Genomic DNA, 20,553 nt, shown 5'->3' with positions numbered 1-20,553 from the left:
AAAATAGCATGTTTCAAGCTGTGCAATGAAATTTCATCATCATACGTTTCAAATGGCCATTAATAACTGAAAAAAAAAGAACTATAATGGAAATATTTATGTGGCTAGACCTTAACATATTATTATTAGTTTTCCAGTTGAAGTAAATTTACAAAGCACATATTTGCATATGTGAGATTTCCTGAAAGAGGTTTGAATGGCTCAGGTGTATGTTGTATTACTGTTAGATAATAGAAATTTTGGTGTTATTGCAGTGGCAGAAGTGACTTCCTCCACATGGAAAATGGCACCCTGGTGCTGTGACTAGAAAAAAATTGCGTTTTTAAGCAACAGAAGACAAATGGGCACCCAGAAGATCTTCTGTGGCAATAGATTTGTTGTAAATTAAGAGTATTTGATGGCATTCTCTAGTGCCTTAAAATGACTAGTGGTACAATCCAAGTGTTAGGTTGTTGCAGAACATAGACACTTGACCTGTGGGACTGTCTTTCATCTTTGATGTATAATAACTTGATAACAGTAACCAGATGGTTAATTCATTTGGACCTAATTGACAAAAGTGGAAAAGTATTTTTATGTGTGGTATAATTGCAACAAAATAATATCTAACTAATAAGCAGTGTAGCTTAAGTAATGGTGTAGGAGAAAAATGGAGCAAAGGAACTTCTATTACATAAATGCTACTGGATCCAAATTCAACCATATAGAAGTTTTAAAATGCACACAAAACTTTTCTCCTCTCCACCCCTAATGTGTATTAATGACCAAATTCTAGTAATCCCTATAGCTGCTAAGTCAGTTTGATCCTCATGAAGATGTTAACTTCTCAGAGCTCCACAGAGATGAATGGTAAAAAGGAGGGGCTTCTTCTAACCTTCTTGTTCTACAAATGGACAGACAGACACACACACACACAGAGTCATGTATGTGCACTCATGGGAATAAGAAGCAACCACAACAATTGATGTTCTGACTCCTCTCCCACTGGAGTTGCCTTCAAAAGTATTTGCTAGCAGTAGATAATTAAGAACAAAATCAAGAAATAGTCCCTTCCACTATAGATGGAGTGTGAAGGACATTCAATAGCCTAGTGCTTTATAGTTATTCCGAACTCCATCTCTGGGACTTCTCGGTTATAATCAGCCAAGGCAGTAACCCTGTCTGTCACAGCTTTTCCCAAAAGGTTATGGGGCTCAAGGTTGCTGGAGGGCAGGCACATATCAAAGCAGGGAAGTCTCACGTTAAATGACCTTTCATTTACGCGCTGGTATTTTTCCTCTCAGTTTTTCCTATCCTTTCAATGCTTGCCCTTGGCTGTTTCAGTGATTGCTCATAAGATTACCACAGACATCAAGGCATTTGACAGCTAAAGGCAACAGCAGTGTTACCTGGCCTTTTCAGACTAAGTTCTTCCCCTGGACATGGTCACCTGGACATGAGGTTCTTCATGCCCATTTATTTTTATGACAGTGAACGCCAAGAGTGTAAGCCTGTCCTCCCTCTCCCTTTCATCAACATGCCCCAGGTTCAACATGTGAAAGACGATGAAGAATCAGTTAGCTGACAATGTCCTCCACTCACCACGCTAATGACAGTAGCCTTTAAGTGATCCTTTAGCCTAGGACTGTTCATGGAGACACTGTCACAGTTGGGAGGAGGCCTATGGAGACATTTGAACTATTATGTTAGCAGAGATGGGGGGATTGAGATTTCAAAAGTTAATGATGAAGTAGGGAAACTGGGGAAGAGAGAGCAATTACTGTCAGGTTTTCCTTGTGTATTGACACTGCTTTCTCTGTGTGTTTTTCTTGATTTGTGTTTATCTCTGTGGTAATGGGAATGTATGGATTCAAACACCAATACAAGAATAACCACAACCAGGCTCAGGCCCAGTGGGGATTGTAGATGCTCTGCACCTGAATGCAGAGAGAAGAGAGGCTTTGGGGTTGTTGGCTTTTTTTCTGGATCATAGAATCATAGAATCATTAAGGTTGGAAAAGACCTCTAAGATCATTGAGTCCAGCCGTCAACCCAACACCACCATGCCCACTAAACCATGTCCCTAAGCGCCTCATCTACACGTCTTTTAAATACTTCCAGGGGCGGTGACTCAACCACTTCCCTGGGCAGCCTGTTCCAAGTCCTGACCACTCTTTCAGTAAAGAAATTTTTCCTAATGTCCAATCTAAACCTCCCTTGGCGCAACTTGAGGCCTCTGCTTCGAAGTCCATGTTACATAGGATGCAAGTCTTGTATACGCAGAAAAGCTGGTAGTATCTCTAGTTCAGCTCCTACCTGACTATTGCTTATGCACGTATGACAGATCTACACAACGCCAGCAAGACTGGTTCTGATCAGCTGTGATATCCTGAGGGTAGACCCTACTCTTTGAAGACCTTAGGAAAGTGAAGGGTGCCCACTTTTGAGGATAATTGTGGAAGTAGATGTGAATTGCTCTTTCTTAGATCTTCAAAGAGGAATCCATTCCAAAGAGTGCTGAAAGATCTAAGTATAAAGGGGACATAAATATCAAAAATGCTGCACACAGGGTGTTATGAAGAAAGATGGTAACAATGGTTTGCATGTTCCAAGCAGTGGGAAATAAATCACAGCAGACAATGTGACACATGTTGAACAAGAACACAGAATTCTTGCTCGGAGGAATCTTACTGCTACAAGTTAATCATCTTTCTATTAGCATGCCCTGAAGCTTTTTGGGATATAAATTTTGCAAAATAACAGCTGGATTGTGGAAGTAGGCTATTGAATTAAGAAACAAATCACGCAAACTTGAAAACACAAAATTGCGTTTGAGCCCTGTCTAGTCAAGAGTACACCTGCTTCCTTTTATGAGGCACACTTGAATATCCTCTAAGTGACTAACCTGTGGGAAACAGTGGGTGAAGACCTTGGTGGTGGAATTTACCCTGGGTGAGTAACTGCTGGGGGAGTCACAGCTCTCCGAGTTGTAAGTGAGGAGCCTCTGCTGTTGCTATCTTGTAAGGCATTTGTTGAACATCACAGGAGAGTACGATACCAAAAGGTTCAAGGCTGTGTTTCCTTGATTGGGGATTCAACAATGATTGGAGATGGAAGAACCTCTGGGTGTGTCTTCTTTTCCTCTTTCATTTTCTGCAGAACCAGGAATAATATAGTTGAAAACTGTCAGTGATGTAGCTTTTTCTTCTTTCCAGAATGATCCATAGAGGAGAGAAGGCAGTCAGAAATAACATAACAAAGTTCGGGTGCTTCATGGGATGGAAATGGCATGGCTTTTGCCTGTTTCTTCTTTCCATTACCATTTTTTCAGCTTCTTTATTTCAGTCTCCTTGTTTCTGTTTGACAGACTCACAAAGAAAAAGGGTTCTCCATTGACTGTTAGCTTTGCCTCAACGCTCGTCTTCTGTTCTTCTCCATTTCTTCTTTAATTTAAGGCACCGCTGGTATTTTTTTTTCCCATCAGATGTAATGAATGGCTGGGAGCTGTCAGCTCTTTTGGACTCTCTTCTATTCATCATTATGTCTTCATTGTCCTCTTTAATTTAGCTGCGACGTTGAGGGGATCACTTACTGTGAAAGACAATATGGCTAGCTGTCCATAGGGATTTCACACATCTATTAATCATCCTGTGTAAGATAAACTATATGTGAAATATTATGCACTAAAAAGGACAAAATACGTAAGTCTATTTCAGACACCAAATGCTTAGCCGATATTTTCAAACACAGGTATCTGAGGCTAGGCATGTGACACCTTTTCTGGATACAAATTTCCACCAATTTAACTACTGAAGATGGGTCTTTCTAAATTGAAATTGATTTCAGTACAAACTTGCACTAGCTATATTACTTTGTTTCAAAATATATCGGTAGGTAACCAATATGAATTACAATATAGAAAAAACCCGAAAGTCATCATTAGTCCTTTATTTCCTGGTTTTCAGAGGAGAGACAGTAGGTGTTCAGAGTAATTGGGAATATGCCCATTTACTTGGAGACCTAAATATGGATCTAGGAAATTAAGTTAAGAATCTTTTTTTTTTTTTTTTTTTAATCTTAATCAAAGATCTGGTATCTTTGTAACAGATAATTCCCTCAAATACTCAGAATGGCTTATCAAATATTAAAGCACAGTATGTTTTAAAATTAATATTTTGGAGAAGTGTACTCCCGAGAAAACTCAGGGAAGTGTTAAAGAATAGAGTGAGGATAAAATGGGTACAAAACTGAGATACTCAGATTAGATTTTCGATTATTAAACACACATTTTCCAAATCGTTTTTTTTTCCAGGACCGTTTTTGTTTCTGTTCACTCTTCACATTTTTTTCTTCTTGTAAGTGATAGTTGGTGTGTTTAAAACAGGTGGCAATACTCTGGTTTTACATTAATCTGCCCAAGGTCAGGAACTGGCTGTGTGTCTGCATTTTCCATCTGCATGTGTGCAACTCTGCTAATCTATTAGTGCCTGAAACTGCATGCTCAAATACTTAAGAAAACATGGGTCGGGGAACTGGAGCTCTCTCGGTTACCAGCCACTCAATATGTAACCTTTCTTGCTTGTGATAAATAAATGTATTTATCACAGAAGACCTGCAAAAGATTTTAATAAGCTAAAGACTACAAAAACCAGGTACTTCCAGGAAAAGAACTTTTGGATTAGGTGTGCCTGCGTGGCCATGAGGCAGTACTGTGATGGCGGGACATGGGTTGATACTCAGAAAGGAGCTTTTCAAAGGCCTGACCATGAATCTTTGCTTTCTCTTCTTAGAGATACAGAAGATTTTCCATAATTGAACTGTGATTGAAAGATGAAATTAGTATTAGTGTGGAAACTGTGGCAACTTCAGAAGCTGTTATATACAATAGTTGTATATTTGTTATATTATAATAATAATAATTATTATTATTATTATTATTATTCTGCCCTTTACTGCCATCTCTCAGAAATGTCATGGTAGTAAGTGATTGGCTGGTGAAATAGCAGATGAAATTCAGTGCTGGTAATTGCAAAGTCACATACACAGGCGAAAACCAGTCCTAGCTCTACGTACCTGAGGATGGACTCCAGATGAGTTATTGCCATTCAGGGATTTGTAGCAGGCAGCTCTATAAAACAGTGGACTAAAGGTCAACAGCAGTCACAAAGGAAAAGAGAATCGTAGGCAGAATTGGGAAGGAAGTAGAGAAGAAACAGGAAACATCACTGTGCCATACGAAAATCTAATAAGCACCCAAGTTTTGATGGCTGCATGCAATTTTGTTCCCTAATCCTCAGATCCAAACTGGAAGGGATATGTACAGCTTAAGGCATGACAATCATCAGACGTAGGGTGTATCTTCTATATGGAAGAAACAAAAAGGCGAGAATTCCTCAGCTTGAAAAAGAGATTCTAAATGATCTAATGAAAGACTAAAATTTTGTATGACACAGAGGAGATAAGTAAGGAATAATTATTGTCAAGTTAAAAAACATGGCAGCTCAGATACTGTATTCAGCTCAGGATTGCTGGAAATACAGGAAGCTATGCCAGGGTGTAAGGATTATTTTACACTCATGTTGTTTCACGTGTTATTTCCCTACAGTCCTGCTAGCAGCTAATGTTAAAGACAGGGTAATGGGCTCACTGGAGCCTTCACCTGGGTAGGTGCAGCAGTGGTTCCTCTGTTCTTATGTCAGGTCTTGATTCAGGCACTTAATGGGATGATGGTTCATCTGCCTGAACTTTGTGCAGCATTGGTAGTGGTTGCAAGCAGTCTCTGTCTTTGGAAAACCATCACTGGTGTGATTTGGCTTCCAAATGTATACCAATAAATCTCATAAAAAGTCTCTTGCCTTACAGTATCTGTAAAATAAATCCTTGGTTTGCATGCATTTCCTGTACACAAGAAGTGAGGTATTAAAAATTATGGAAAGTTTAATTGCAGTATTTTCTACTCATGTTTAAATTCAACCTAAGTCACACTGAGGACTTTGAAGAAATTGAGAGGTTGTAAATTCATGGCACCATTTGGTTTATACATCTTCACTGAGTTCGCTATGTATGACTTTATGGCCGTGTAGTCAAAAAGATAAATCTTCTAACTACGGGCAACAGAACAACATAGTGGAAGTTTCCCAGTGCTAATCTTTGTTTCTTTCCCCATATGCATACTAGTTCCTATTTCTTAGCACAAGGTAAATTATCCTAAGAGTCCTGTCTAAATCAATACATGCACAAAAGGATACCATTTGTTTTAACCGCAATACCAGAATTTATAAGCAAATATCTTTATACATTATGGGTAACATTAGCATGGAGATGGAAGAGAAATTTGAAAAAATTATGGTTCACAGCCAGAAACTGTATCACATCTCAGTTGCCAAGCACAGTTCAAATTATACAAAGTAAATAATGTGGATTTAGGGTTGCAATTTCAAATTCTCCCTTTTTTCCATTGTATTTTTATGACGTCACATGGGTCAGTGCTTGTAGGTCCTGTTTTGACACAAACTTACAAGCAGAGCCCTTGGGGATATGGAATCTACATTGTCAGTGGCTTATCTGATTCTTGTCCCTTCCTGCATGTATTTTTATTAGTATCTTAATGGATGCTAAACATAGACTTTTTGTATATGCGTCTTTGAAAAGTGCTGTAATAGACTATATGACGTCTATTTATGCATAAAGACTGAGGGTTTTTTACTATGTCTGCTTTCTTGTTTGGTAAACCTTAAGGAGAAAGGGATGAATAGGAGTCCCTCAGCAAGTTTTCATGATCAAACAATGGCATGAGTCTAATTCTGATTTTTGATTAAAAAGTAGTAAATTAATTCACAGGTGATTGCTTTCGTTTAGGAGAAAACACCTTGCACGTACTGACATTTCTGCAAGTTACTCAGATGTTTTTAAGGTCCAGTTTTAAATGGAAAGGGAGAATCCAAAAAAATTGTGTGTACATAGATTTCCATATCTAATAACTTAACAAAAGATGCTTGGGTTTTGTTACAGAACACAGGCAAGAAAAGTCACGATCCTTTTGAGGCTTTCACATTAAAGTCAAACATAGTTCTGTTTTCACAAACTCTTCAGCATTTATTCAGCATTGGTTTGACTTGTTTATCTTATGTCTTCAAGACTGCATTTTAAAAGCTCTGAAAGATTTATATGGGGGCATGTTAAAATGACTCAAAAATGTCCCCAGGAGTTCAGAAGATGAAATTATGTTGAACTGAATACTAGAGGATACTACATGCTATTTAATATTGACAAGAGGCATTTTAGGAGGATGATCTCAGTGTCCTATCTTTCAAAGTTGGTTATGAATCTTTAGCAAATGCTTTTTTATGGCATGAAGAACTTAAATACTGTGTTGTCTTTGGGTACTCAGTGAGACATTACTTATAGCAGTGCTTTGGCACTACATTTGCTTTTCACTTCTGATTTATGCATTTATTTTCCTCACAATGTGAATAATTAGTATCAGCATGATTGGGATTTATTTTTTCATAATACTTTTAAAACTGAGGTGAAAAATATCTGTGACAAGTATTTGAAAATACCATCTGAGGACACAAAAAATGTTATTTGTCACTGCCCAAGTGGGCAAAGGCGGGGAGATGGGGTGGTCAGATATTTTTGCCACATCCCATTTTCAGACAGCAGTTACAAGAATTATGAGATTCCCTCCTACACCAAGATAGTTCAGTTTAGGAGAAGGAGAAAGTTTCCAAGGACATAGAGAAGATTCTCCAGTTGCCACAGCTCTGGAGAAGCTGCAGCCCAGGTAGCTGATGGCGTAGGTCAGGAGATGATATGAGCTACAACAGCTGGCTAACATGAACCTAAAAATTGCTGGGACAAAGCTGCCCTTTGTGCTGCCATTTCAGCACAGTTTGGGATCTCCCCCCTTCGGCAGCACTGAAGTTTTGATTGGGAAAGGAGGGTGGATTTTCTCCTTGTTGCACTTCTTGAGGGATGCGAAATGGTGAGGCTCGGGGAGGAGGCTCCAGCCCTGTGTGCCCAGCACAGCTGCCTGGTGGCGTCCGCATCTCGTGTTTGCTCTTCCAGTGAGGATCCTTTTTCCAAACTGAAAAGACTCTTGTGAGATCGATTTTATCAAGTCATAGGCACAACGTGAAGGTAATTCTCAGTGCATGCATTTTGTCTACTCTTGAGAATTTTCCCCCTTTTTGGCCATAGCTCTACCCTGCACTGCCAAGCTGGTGGAGAGCATGGCTAACACAAGCAACGCACAGTTAGGCAATTTCCCATTGCTAATCGATACAATTTTCCTATGCAGCTTCATCTTACTTTGTAATCAACAGGTATAATAATAAAACATGTATTTTGTAATAAATAATTTTCTTTTTCTCTTGATTTCTTTGACAGAATCATGAATAAACTGGCAGACCAGCAGGACTACATGATACCATGAAGAGAAGCTTACAGGTCCTCTATTGCGAACTGTTTAGTAAGTAAATATTAATTTTTTTTTCTGTAAGAAAGGAAATATTCAAATCCTTACAAAAGGTAGTAATATTTATGCAGGGCACAATTCAGGGAGGTACTTAACCATGTGCCTTACTTTAGGTACCTGGAGGAACCATATGGAAGTTAAATTATCTTGCTAACTGAGGTATTTGGAGATGTATTAAAAAAAGGAGTTGAAGTATCAGCTGATTTTGCAGAGTCTTGTACAAGAGTAACAGTGATTTGCTGTGCCTTGCAACTGTGAACACCCTCAGAAAAGTGAGATGCAGAAGCAGAGGAGGATGGTGGTTGGAAGAAATAATACAACGTTTTTGTAATCATGGTTTTTGTCTGGTTCTCAGTGGACAAAAGGGATACATCCCAAATGGCACGTCTGGTGGGGGCCGTGGTAGTTTTACAATAGCTAAGGACCCAGAATACTTCACATCACATTTTGACATGTTTCTGCGTGTTGAATAGTAACTTAATCTTAAAATGATCTCAGTTGCTGGGGCAACATTAGGTTCATTGTAATGAAAATATGAAGCTGAACTGTATGAATAGGTTTCTATCAACATGGTAGGGGAAAAAAGGTATACTCTACATCCAACCTGTCACAGTGTTGGATCTTTCTGTAATTTTTTTTTTTTTAATATCATGCTTCTCTGCTTGGCAGCATTCCCCATTGCTATCCCTGCTGCTTTAAACTGTATTTTTCAGGGTAATAGGCAACGATATTGTGAACTCCATGATGTAGTTTGAAAAGATGGATTCTGAACATAGTACTTCTACTGACAGATAAACAAACTGCTTTATTTCTCTGAGTGCAGTAAAGATGTGTACTAAATGTAGTTATCATTAAGAAATGTAACAGCTATAGCTATATAAGAGATATTTTGGGCATCGGGAATGACTTTTTTTCACTGGCTGGTTGGTTGGCTGGTTTGTAAGAAGCCTACGGCAAGATACACCAAGTTACTTAATTCCTATTAAATCAGTTTTCTTTTAGATGCCCTGTAGGTATGTTACTTAAGCTCACTTTTTCCCCAGTTACACCATAATAGTAAAAACAATCTCTAAAGAATGCATTCTGCAGCCAAGGAAGAGGAAATGCTTCAATGTATTTCCTGTAACTGTTCTTTATGCTGTAAGAGGGGCCTGCAGCACGGTCTTATTTGTTTCATTTGCACAAAAGAAGGGAAAGTGCTGCTACTATACAGAGAGAAAAAAACCAAACCTTCAGAGAAAGTGTCAAAAGAGGATGTTCTACTTTGGGCTGATTCACCAATGTCCTACGCCTGCCTGCCTTCCTCATCTGCAACTGCAGCACGTGGGTCCATGGTGCTGCCTCTCTGATGTGGCAGCGTTTTCATCTTGTCTGCTATGTTATGAGTGATCAATTGGGGCTTAGGGCTATAGAGAGAAGTGCCTTATGTATGTACTCTTGAGAGTCAAAAACTGGGATGGCTTGAACATGGTGGTTTGGTTTTTGTAGAAACAGTGATCAGCTGGAGAGACAAAACTCTGTGCTTGTGTGAGCGTGCCTGTGGTTAGGAAATGTAGGAAGAAGCAGTTTCATCCCCAAACTGGTCTGTTGCTATGGGGCTTGTCACATCTTGGTTGCGTCTCAGCTGTGCCGCTGGGCCAGTAGTGGCTACACCCTTCTGCGTATTTGTTTCCACCTCTGTTCATTTGTGCTGTGTTCAGCTGCGTCCGTGCAGTGGCTGAGACAGTGGGACCCTCGTACTTATGAGGACTCCTTGGCTTTGGGGCTAGAAGGAAAGACTTTATGTAGATATTTGTCTGATTTACAGGCTAGTGGGATTTGTTAGCTGTAGTTTTAAAAGTCAGGCTCATATCTAAATAAGGTTTTAAATATAGCATATGTCTTTTTTTGTGAATTTTAGATGAGTTATGTAATCAGTCTGTTGCCATCCATATTCTTCTGCTGTGCTTTCCAAAAAGAGCATATTCCATCCATTTATGCTGATCAAGAACGGTATGTGAAAATGGCACTAGCAGCAGCTGCCTTTTTGAATATGGTTGTAGCTGGCTTGAATCCGATCCCAGTTGTCAAGAGGTAGACTTTGTAAAAATTACAGTGCTACATTTGGTCCAGGACAGGGGTTCTGGGCGATGCTGCTTTACCTCTAGTCATTCATAATTTATGAATAAGTAATTAAACATGTGATGTAACTGTAAAGAAGCAGTGCTTTCAAACTGTATCTTCAAAGATTCTATGTAATCTGAAATCTCTAAGACATTTAAAAAAAAAACATGAAAAGATTAAAACAAAAAATTTGGAAGAGGTTTCTTAGTGAGAGCTCTTTGAAGTCACTAGCTAGATTGAGTTGATGAGGACCAATTAAAGCAAAACATGTGTCCACAATTTGCTGCCATTTGTTCAACGCGCATCTTTATGGATGAAGTTTGTTGCCTCTGTAATGATGAAGATGCAAATGCCTTTCCCATGAGGCTGAGCGATCTCCATTTTTTATAAAGACCTAATGTGATGATTTAAGCCCTACAGCATGAGCCACAATATGCCAGCATTTTCTGTAATAAAACATGCACATTATAATTTACCATGCATGCACTATTCACTAAGAGCTTCCAAGTTGCATATAAACTAGAGAAAAATGTGGAGAAAGGTAACTGGTGAAGCCCTTGGCACACGAGCTATATATGAGACTTTCTCTTCAGACATTTATTTTCCTGAAAAACGGAAGGACTTTTATTTTCTCTTTACTTACCGCACCAGCGTCTGTATGAGGACCTGTCACCATAGCATCTGGAAATAAACGCCAGTCTGAGTATTTCTTCATGCCATTATCACTTACTGTGTTCCCAAGCATCACTCCTTCATCTCCGAGGCCTGGCACCAAGCCCAGTCATATCAATAGAAAGAGCCTCCTATGTACAGGCTTGCACCACTCTCTGTAGCAAACTGAGCGAAAATGGCAGTGAGTGGCCGTGCCTTACAATACAGGCTGTCACAAATCTTGCATCCCCTTGCTGTGGATGCAGCTCGCCTTCCTCCCTTTTAACTGGCAGCCTGACTGCCTTTCGGTTAAGTCCCTTGCGGTGAAGTTCACCCTGTAGAAAGGGTCAGTACAAGCCAGTGCTCCACTCCAGCCTGAAGCAAGTCCAGGGGCTCTTCCCTGTTTTCACAAATATTTGATAAGCAATGTGAGTTTGTCAAATTCCTGTTTTAGAGAAGACCCTATTCTCAGTGTCTTCTGAAAGGTGCTGAGGAGCATTAGCTCCTGATGCCTGTTGCCTCTAATAGGAACCAACATCCACCGACTCCTGTTTCTATTGCCAAGTACCATCTGTGAATAATTACGTTGTATTAATAAGATGGTATGCACTGATGGCTCGGTTATACAATTATACATGGCTCGTTTATAGCAAGTGGGGAGGCACGGTAACAGTACAAAAAAGACTACTGCCAAAAGCAGGGGAATAACCTGTTCTCTGCCCATAGTAGTAGATAAGACATGAAGAAATGGATTTACAGAGCAGGTAGCTTGACGTTAGACGTCAGGCAAAAATGCTTTAGCAGCTTAGGACATTGAAACACTAGAACACGCTAGTCAGGAGGATTTTAGTCTGCCACTGAAGCACCGAATGGAAGAAACCATCTCTCAGGGGAGACAGAGGTCATCTAGATGATTTCAGAAGCTCCCATCAAACCCTCTGATCCTGTGACCACTAGGTACTATGTCCTTAGCACAAATGAACCTGCTTGCTTCAACAGAGGGCTCTCAGTTTTCACAAGCTATGTATAATTAATCCATGCAATAGAAACGTACAACTGACGTATGCTTAAAGGTACCGGGGATCACTTGATACAGATCAGCAGAGAGTCTCTTCCTATCATCCACGAGGACTCACAGAGAGAAAAGAAAGCAACATTTTCGTTGTGCTCTGTTAGGCTGGTAGGTGTTAGCCTGAGCAAAGAGAGCAGCAGGGAGTGGCTATCCAGCACCAGATTCCATCTGGTTTGCTTAAAAATTAGAAAGGTAAACAGCCTCTGGGTATGCAGTGTTTCACGTACAAAGCTTTTTGGGATACTCACTGGGCTGGAGCATTTGTATTTGAGAGTCACGTGGCTTGGCAACAGACTGCCCATCGGGCAGCTCACAGCAAGCAGTCCATCAACACTTGCTTGTCCCAGAATTCAATTAAAGGTTGTTGCTTCAGTTTCTCAGCAAAAACTTTGCCTTCTTGAAAGAAGCTGCAACTTTCCCTTTTGTGATCCCTTCCTGGAAAACAGACCTTTTTAAAGAGAGCTTTAAAAGCAAACTGACGCACCTTATAAAGAAGCTAAATTGAGTATGTATTTTCTTATCAGATGGAGGCTCCACGTCCTTGATGTGCCCTTTAGTGAGATTTCAGCTGCACACACACAAGAGAACGTGTTCCTGCTGGCTGCCTGGATAAGCGCAGCTCTGTGAACGGGATGGCTCTTGTGATTCTAAACCTGAGGTTGTTCCCATGAATAGTTTGCAATATTTATTTTAAATTTGCTGGTTCCATGAACATTCTTGCCCTTAAAGACATTACAGTTTGGTAGCGTTTCACAGATTGCACAAGAGTTTGAGGTACATCTATTGGGGAGGGGATGTTCTGCCTTGTTCTGCCAAGAGCAGATACAAATTTAGGACAGAGCAACCCTCCCAAACAACTGACATATTGTGAAAACTTCTCCACTGTTCTTGTAGATTTGCTGAAACACAGAAAGATGTGGAATAGGCCTGGGGCTGTAGAATTTCAGGTCATGGTTTAAGTCTTTGATGCTGAATTTGGGATAAAAAGCCAACAGACAGTTACGTAATTATATTTGCTCTTTCTATTGGCAAGCAAGCAATTCGTGCCTTTGCACATATGTTTGATAGTCTGATTATGTTCTTGGCATTAAATACCTTCAATTTTATGCTTATACTAGTACTATTTGCACTAGAACCCTGTAGATTTTTCAAAATTAATGAGAACATGGATAACTTCCCAGAGTTCATATTCATCAAGCATTCACACACCAGTTGTGGGACATTCTGGTCACAATGTCCATGACCGTTATGCTAGAAGACCAAGAGATATTAAATACATACATATAAATATGGATGTTTACCCAAGTTGGAAAATGCTGCAAGGATTTGGTTTTAAAATTCCTTTCTGTCTTGTTAAAACAATAATTTGGTACGTCAAAAATGAATCCACAATATTATTTCCATCTTATGTTGTGAATTATTTGTGTTTTGGACCTGAAGCAGTTCCCATTGTACGACAATATATCTGTCTAATCTTCTATTTTAGATTCAGTATTGTTTGCCTCAAGCCTTGAGAGAGAGGTTTTAGAGGGAGAGTGAATAGGCAGGAGTACAAATTTGACTTTTCTCTATTTTCCCTTTCAAAACTCTATTCATCCATCTCTAATATAAATGAAACTTCAGGAACAAAGACTTAGCAGCTTGTGCAATTTCATGTGTGTGTCTTTGAGACTCAGCGTCAAGTCAAGTGGAGGGAGAAATGTTACTGATACGCAGACAGGAGCCTAGCAACCGTGAAATATTTGTCCTATTGAGTTTGGTAGCAAAACTCCCATTGACTTTAGTAGGATTGGGATTTTATTCCCAGCCTTCATGTTCCCAGCTTGCTTTGATATGTTGCATTATAAAACAAAAATATCCTGTCAAACATTGATTTCCTTCCCCAAAGCCTTCTTTTCTTGCTGTCTGTGTCTAAGAGACATTGGTATGTTTTTGACAATATTGCAATCAAGCCCATATCCAGCAAAGGCATTCAAATAGATAAATAGAGCTCTTCGCACCAGGCAGACTGCTCCTACAGCAGCCACTAGCCATAGGCTTGAATCTTTGTTGGACTGCGTTCCAGTAATTTGACATCAGAAAATTTTTATGTCAGCACGCATGCTGGTGTCTAATGCCCATAAATTATCCAATGCCTATGAGAGCGTTCCTGCGAGAAAGACAGAAAAAGGGCTAACTGTTAGATACTTAATATGCATTGTTATTGATATTCCCCAATGTGTGAACTGCCACGCACATGGAAGTGTACCATTGGTATCAGTAATACAGTGATATTTATACCACCATGTTAGGTGCTGGAACTTTTATATGTTAAAAATATCTTTGACTTTTTGCAAAGCCTTTGAACTCTTCTCCCTCCACCCACCCCTTGGCACTCTACATCCCATTATTTATGAACAAGGAAGACCTAACTGTGGAGGTTATGCCAGCTTCGATCACTCATGTATGTGTCCACTGTAGCTTATTGCAGGCTGTGTAAATAATTTAGGAGAAATACTTATAAACCCAAGCTCATTGCAGGCTGTGGAAACAGTTTGGAAGAAATACATATAAAACCAAGTGTCATCCAGCTTAGCAGCAGGTGATGGGTATTACCCTGTCCCATCTCTAAATAGCAAATATATAGATGTCCTCTCCAGTTCTACAATAGATCTCCAAAGAACCTGAGCGTATGCCAAATTTTAAGCACATTCAACTCAATGAAAGACTTCAAAACTCCACCTGCAAAAAAACTTGCTGTGAAACATCATCTAAGTTAGCCTTTGGAATAAAGCCATTGCTTCGCAAAGCAGTGCATCCGGCTGTTTTTTATTTTGAAGATAGGCATCTGCAAAACTTCCTTGACAAATCAAGGCCTATACATAATTGGTATGAATGTATTGTTTTGTAGTACATTATCGGCTTAAACTATGTATATCCTCTAATGCCTGAAACCTCAAGGGCAGGATGTGCTCCCAAGGTCTGGAAAAAGCCCATAGCCTCATTTCACATGATTTTTTCCCCACATTATTCTTGGATAACAGGAAGATGTTTGTTACACGTCCCACAAAAGATGTTTGAAAAGTGACCTCGGCAGGAAGAATACTCTACCCCTGCTATAGTAACTTAAATCACAATCCTTCAGCTAGAGAAGGCAAGGGGACCATAACCCCAAAGCCACGTTTTCTGGGGGTGGAGGAGCCGGGTCCCCATGCTGGCTGGTGTGTCTGTTGGAATGTGTGCCACAAGTGCCCAGAAGGAATCCACCACACCAGGTTTTGAAGGAATAGTGCTGTGTAGCTCCACCAGCTTTCCCATCACTGAGCTTTTCTTCTATACTGTGATGATGACATAGTTCTTCGAGCTACTCTTTTCACTCAAGACCAGGCTCCTGTCATATCCAGGGACAAAGGCGGGATTTTGAAGCCAGGTTTTCCAAATCAGCAAATGTATAACAACTCAGTTGGGCACTCAGTGAGTTTTCCTGAGTACCTAAGCAGGTTAACCAGGTGTTCATCTGCTTTTCATCTTAATGGTAGCTAAGTATGAAACTTCTGCAGGTGCCTTTAAAAATTGAACTAGGCATGTCTCTGATATGGAGTGCCAAGATACTTCGGAAAATCTGATCCCTTTTGTCCTAATGTAAGGGAGCAGACTTTGTTTCAAAACTGCATAATACTGTGCTGAACATAACTCTTTTGCTTCAGAGTTGATGAATAATAATCAGTGCTTACTAAGAACAAGTTATAAAGATAGGGGAAAAAAAAAAAAGAAGGGACACTGAATCAAGTGCACATTTACAGTTACTAGTAGTGGTAGCAAATGCTTCTTACTCAGTACTTTATAAAGTCACAGCATTGTGCAGACATTAACTAATTAATTTAGGTTCCAGTGAAATTATGCAATTAATTTAAGTCGCCAATTTAAAATGTTACAGCTGATAAGCTGATCTGTCTCATGCTCTAGGAGAAGCGTTCTGTCCTTTCTGTACACTCCCACATGCATTTGGTCCACAAAGGCTGCTCTTGTGTGTTCACGCTGCCATGGTCAGAGTAGCTTTCAGAAGACGATGCTTCCTAATTCTGCTATAACACATTCCAGCTGCTGGGAGAAGAAGGAGAAGAAACCTTTCTTGTATCCCGTCAGTGAAGGGATCGTCAGGGAAGGAAGCAATGCAGGGTGGGGAGAGATGACTGGATATTCTTCTTAATAAAGCAGATACATTCATTTCTTATTGCAGGTATAGCTGCAGTCTGTAGGTATATTTCATATACGCACTAAAACACTTGTGCTGATCAAATTTATTTGGTACATATTCTGTATTCACTATACTGTTGTTCTTACTCTGTACTGCTGGTGCATATAGATATCTGTCAAGCCACTGCTATCATCAGTAGAAGCACATGTCCAGTCCTGTGACGGAATAAAGCATACTCTGCATAGAAGTCTAAAATATTGCTTAGATGGAAATATTCAGACCATGCAACAGACTCTCTCTCATTGCGGTCTTTAACTCATGGACCTTCCTTATTGCTAGAAAGAGAACAAGCAATTCCCTCTCCATCCCTGAGGAATATTGGTCTTAAATAGCTTGATAACCAATGTCATCAGTAGTTATGAGTCATTGCAGGAGAACCTAAAAGAGTTTGAAAATTTGTGCACTTATACAAGACCTCACACAACATTTCATTGTGGCTTTCAGAGTGAACCATGGAGTATTAGTGACAGTACTTTTGTGTAAACTGCGTGAAAAACAGCATGAATTCTGGCCAGGGCTTTGTTGCTGCTGGAATTCCCTTGCAGCCAGCCTGTGAGGGGCTCTCAGTACTTTAACGTGAAGTTTCTAATTCTTTATGCATTTGAAAAAGGCACTGCTTTTTGAAGTTAGCATCCCATGGGAAGGAGAATGATGACTTTGCAGAATCTTCTAAAGCATTAGATATCACTGGCTCCTGTAAAGGCTACAAATTCATTATGGTATCACAGCTTCCCATTGCTGAGGGCATTAACAATTAACATACAGACACCACAATTAAGATGTCAAGAAGAAGAAAGTGAAGATAACAAACAATGAGAGTACCTGATAAATGGACAACAGTATGCTTGCAGGGTAGACCACTTGTATTTGTATATATAGAGTTAATTCAGAGCCTTAAAGCACAGGGAGAGAAAGAACATGGTTTCAAACCCTGTGATCTTTTGGCCTTGTATTGGAGGCGGAATGGAGCAATTATCTCCTGTTTTATGTCTTTCGCTTCAGTAGTGCTGGGGTTTGGCAGTGTTGTTTCCTTAGAGCAACTGGCCATTTCACCTAGTTCAAAGCTGTTTTGTTCTGCCATTTCAGGAAGGAAGAGCTGTTTGTTCTGATCGAGGCCCTATACATGCCTGACAGCCTCACGTCACATCCCTGCCCCGGGACCTACTTCTTAACACTGAGGTTGTGAAGCATAAAGTTAATCACATTACAGTCTGTGCTGCACAGAAGTGACCTGACAGTTATTGAGGATGAAGCCTGCGCTGGAGAGAGAAAGAGCAATAGGTGCTTAGGGAAGGAGGATGCTCCGAGACCGATTCTCAGGAGCAGGCAAGGAGGGTGTGCAGGAATGGAGTAGCTGCTACAGCTTAATAGGGATGGACACTAGCAGCTTTTTTTTCAAGCAGAGCAATCCCTTAGGAGAGAGATCATCTACAAGATAGACTAACAGGATCCTAGGCCTCAGCTGTGCATATTGCAGTGCATCTTTCCTGGCCCTTGGGAGATTTATGACTGGGCCCATTAGATGCAAAGTCGCTGCAAATCATTTATGTGACTGACAGGGAATCAGATATAAATCCTCTGGCTTCTGAGGTGGAGATGGCTGGACTGGAGACAGCATAAGACAGAGAATGCTTAGTGTACATCGTCCAAGAAAGGGCTTCTTCCCAAGAAAGGGAAAAAGGAAGGTCCTCTCTCCTTGTACTTTACAGAGCCAGAGAAAACCTGGGGCGAATACCTAGACTTGATTAGCTCTTGTTTCAGTAAAATCTGTTTCAGAAATCAAAGGAAATTCTGAGGAAAATGTCTTGGTCTTAATTGTTATTGGGAACATCTCTTTACCTTCCTGGCTATTGAGCTTCTCCTCTGGATTACAAGATACCTGTCTTTGTGGTGTTTCCCGGTATAGAAAATACCCATCTTTCTTGTGGAAGGTGACGATGCTATTTGGTGACTTCATGTGGTTATTTGAAGCCCTGAGAAGGCCACTGCTCCCTCCTGTGCATGTTCCCTGCTCCTGGCCTCGTGTAAAATAGGCAGGGCAGCGAACCCAGCAGCAGGGAGAGCTGTGGGGATGCTGTACCACCAAGCCCCAACCAGGACATCCAGTTCACCGTGCTTCACTCCTACCAGAGCAACACGCCTTTCCCACAGTGGTTTTCATTGGTGTATCAAAATTTTCAGCATTATTGCCCTGGTTCGCAGGCTCTGTTGCGACCCGGAGCTGCATGGCATGGTTCAGCGCAGGAGCTTGTGCTTCTCTGGACTCTGAGCTGGCCATGCACCAGAGCAGCCCCATCGCAGGAAGAACAGCTTGAGGGTTACATTCAATTAGCATAAATTGCCAAAGGCCCAAAATATGTTGTAGAGGCAGTGTGGATTGTTACTCCAAACATGCTCCCTTTTTCTTGCTTCTTTTTCTTTCTTTTCCTTTGCTGACTCTGTGGAGGAGAAAAGACTTAGAGCCCATTTTGTTATTCTCAGGGGAGGGATGTTCCTGATGCAGCTGCAAAAGTGAGGCCTGATCTGCCTCCTAATATCGGCGAGACCTTGGGCTGCTCTTCTTGTCGCTGCATTTCTCAGTATCTCCTGTTCCTACATGTCTTATCTTTTGAACTGTAAGCATTTTGGGCTAGGGGTTGACAATATTTGGATGTGTTGTACAGTGCCGAGCATACATTTGGCTCTTAGTTAGTAATTATAACAATTAATAAGAAATACCATATGGCTAAAAAATATTGTAACTCTCAAAAGAATTGTTGGGCCATTTATTTTTTGTGCATATGAATGTGTGCCTCATTTAAGCCAATTATTTTTCTATTAACAGGCATTGGTTATGCCATCCTTCTGCTTTTATTTTTAGAAGTATTCAAATTATTACAGAAAGTGTGAATAATGAATGAAAAAAGAAATCTGTTTCCTAGTACTTGTCTTTTAAAATTAAATTTCCTGGTTGAATAATCCTACATTTAATCCTCAAAGGGATGTGTCCCCTACAGGGAACGTTCTCTGCACCCTCAGGTGCCTGCTATCAAAATGTCAGAGGATGGGAGGTGAATCCAAATGAACTCGTGAATCCAAATACTCATTTAGAAATCAGGTGGTGTTTGATTATGACATTACCAACACCCATCTTAACATATTTAATCACAAATGTGAGATTTATGGAGTAGAGACATGTTACTTTCAAATTTTAATTTGTAAGTTGTATTCTGCTTTTCAGACAATGCTGCAAAGTTATGATAGAGTCCCTCTTACTCGCTGTTTCGTGACTTACGGGAGACTGGGAAATCTCAGTGTTTCAAGGTGAAATTTTTAGGTCTAGCAGAGATGATGCGTTTCAGCATGGCATGGACAAGTGTAAAGCCTCTTTTGTCCTGTGGATTGAAGGGATTCAAGCTTTATATCCATGGAGGAAAGGAGATCACAAATGGTCCTGCTGTATCTCCAAACTGCATATTGTGTGTCCCGCTTTTTGAACTGGAAGCATATTGCCACTGGCTGTGACAAGAGCTTCTGTTCCTCTTCAGTGACTACGCTGACAGCAGCGGTACGTTGCCGAGCCCGTGATCTCGCACAAAGGATGCATCGGTGTGTGTTTGTTCTGGGCAGCGGCGTTCACAAGGGAATGAAACTCAGCCCACTCACCTCGGTACTTAAATTATCAAAGTAGTATTTACAGTTGATTTTTAAAGTAATGCATGAGCTTATAGAGGTGTATTTCTCCAAAGTTTAGCTGTGAGTAGAATATGATGTTTATTGCTGTTAAGAAAGGTCTGTCATGCAATATGTCCATTTCAGTGATAATTTTGAAAGAACTATTTCTTGTGTTCAAATATTAAGTAGAAATTATTGAAAAGCTTTCACTACTACCTTCATGAGGACCAAAGCACAGATAAGTATATTTTTGAAGTGTTATCTGATATGCTGAGGGGGAACATGGGGGAGAGGTGTGCAGGAGGATGCAGGTTTGCATCGGTATTTTTTAAAAAACAATCAAGACTTTCTTTTGTGAAGTGAAGTTGTTTTGTGGTG

The sequence above is a fragment of the Calonectris borealis genome, chromosome 2 (assembly GCF_964195595.1).
Source record: "Calonectris borealis chromosome 2, bCalBor7.hap1.2, whole genome shotgun sequence".
NCBI classification, from domain to species: Eukaryota; Metazoa; Chordata; class Aves; order Procellariiformes; family Procellariidae; genus Calonectris; species Calonectris borealis.
Note: the sequence above shows the minus strand (reverse complement) of the source record.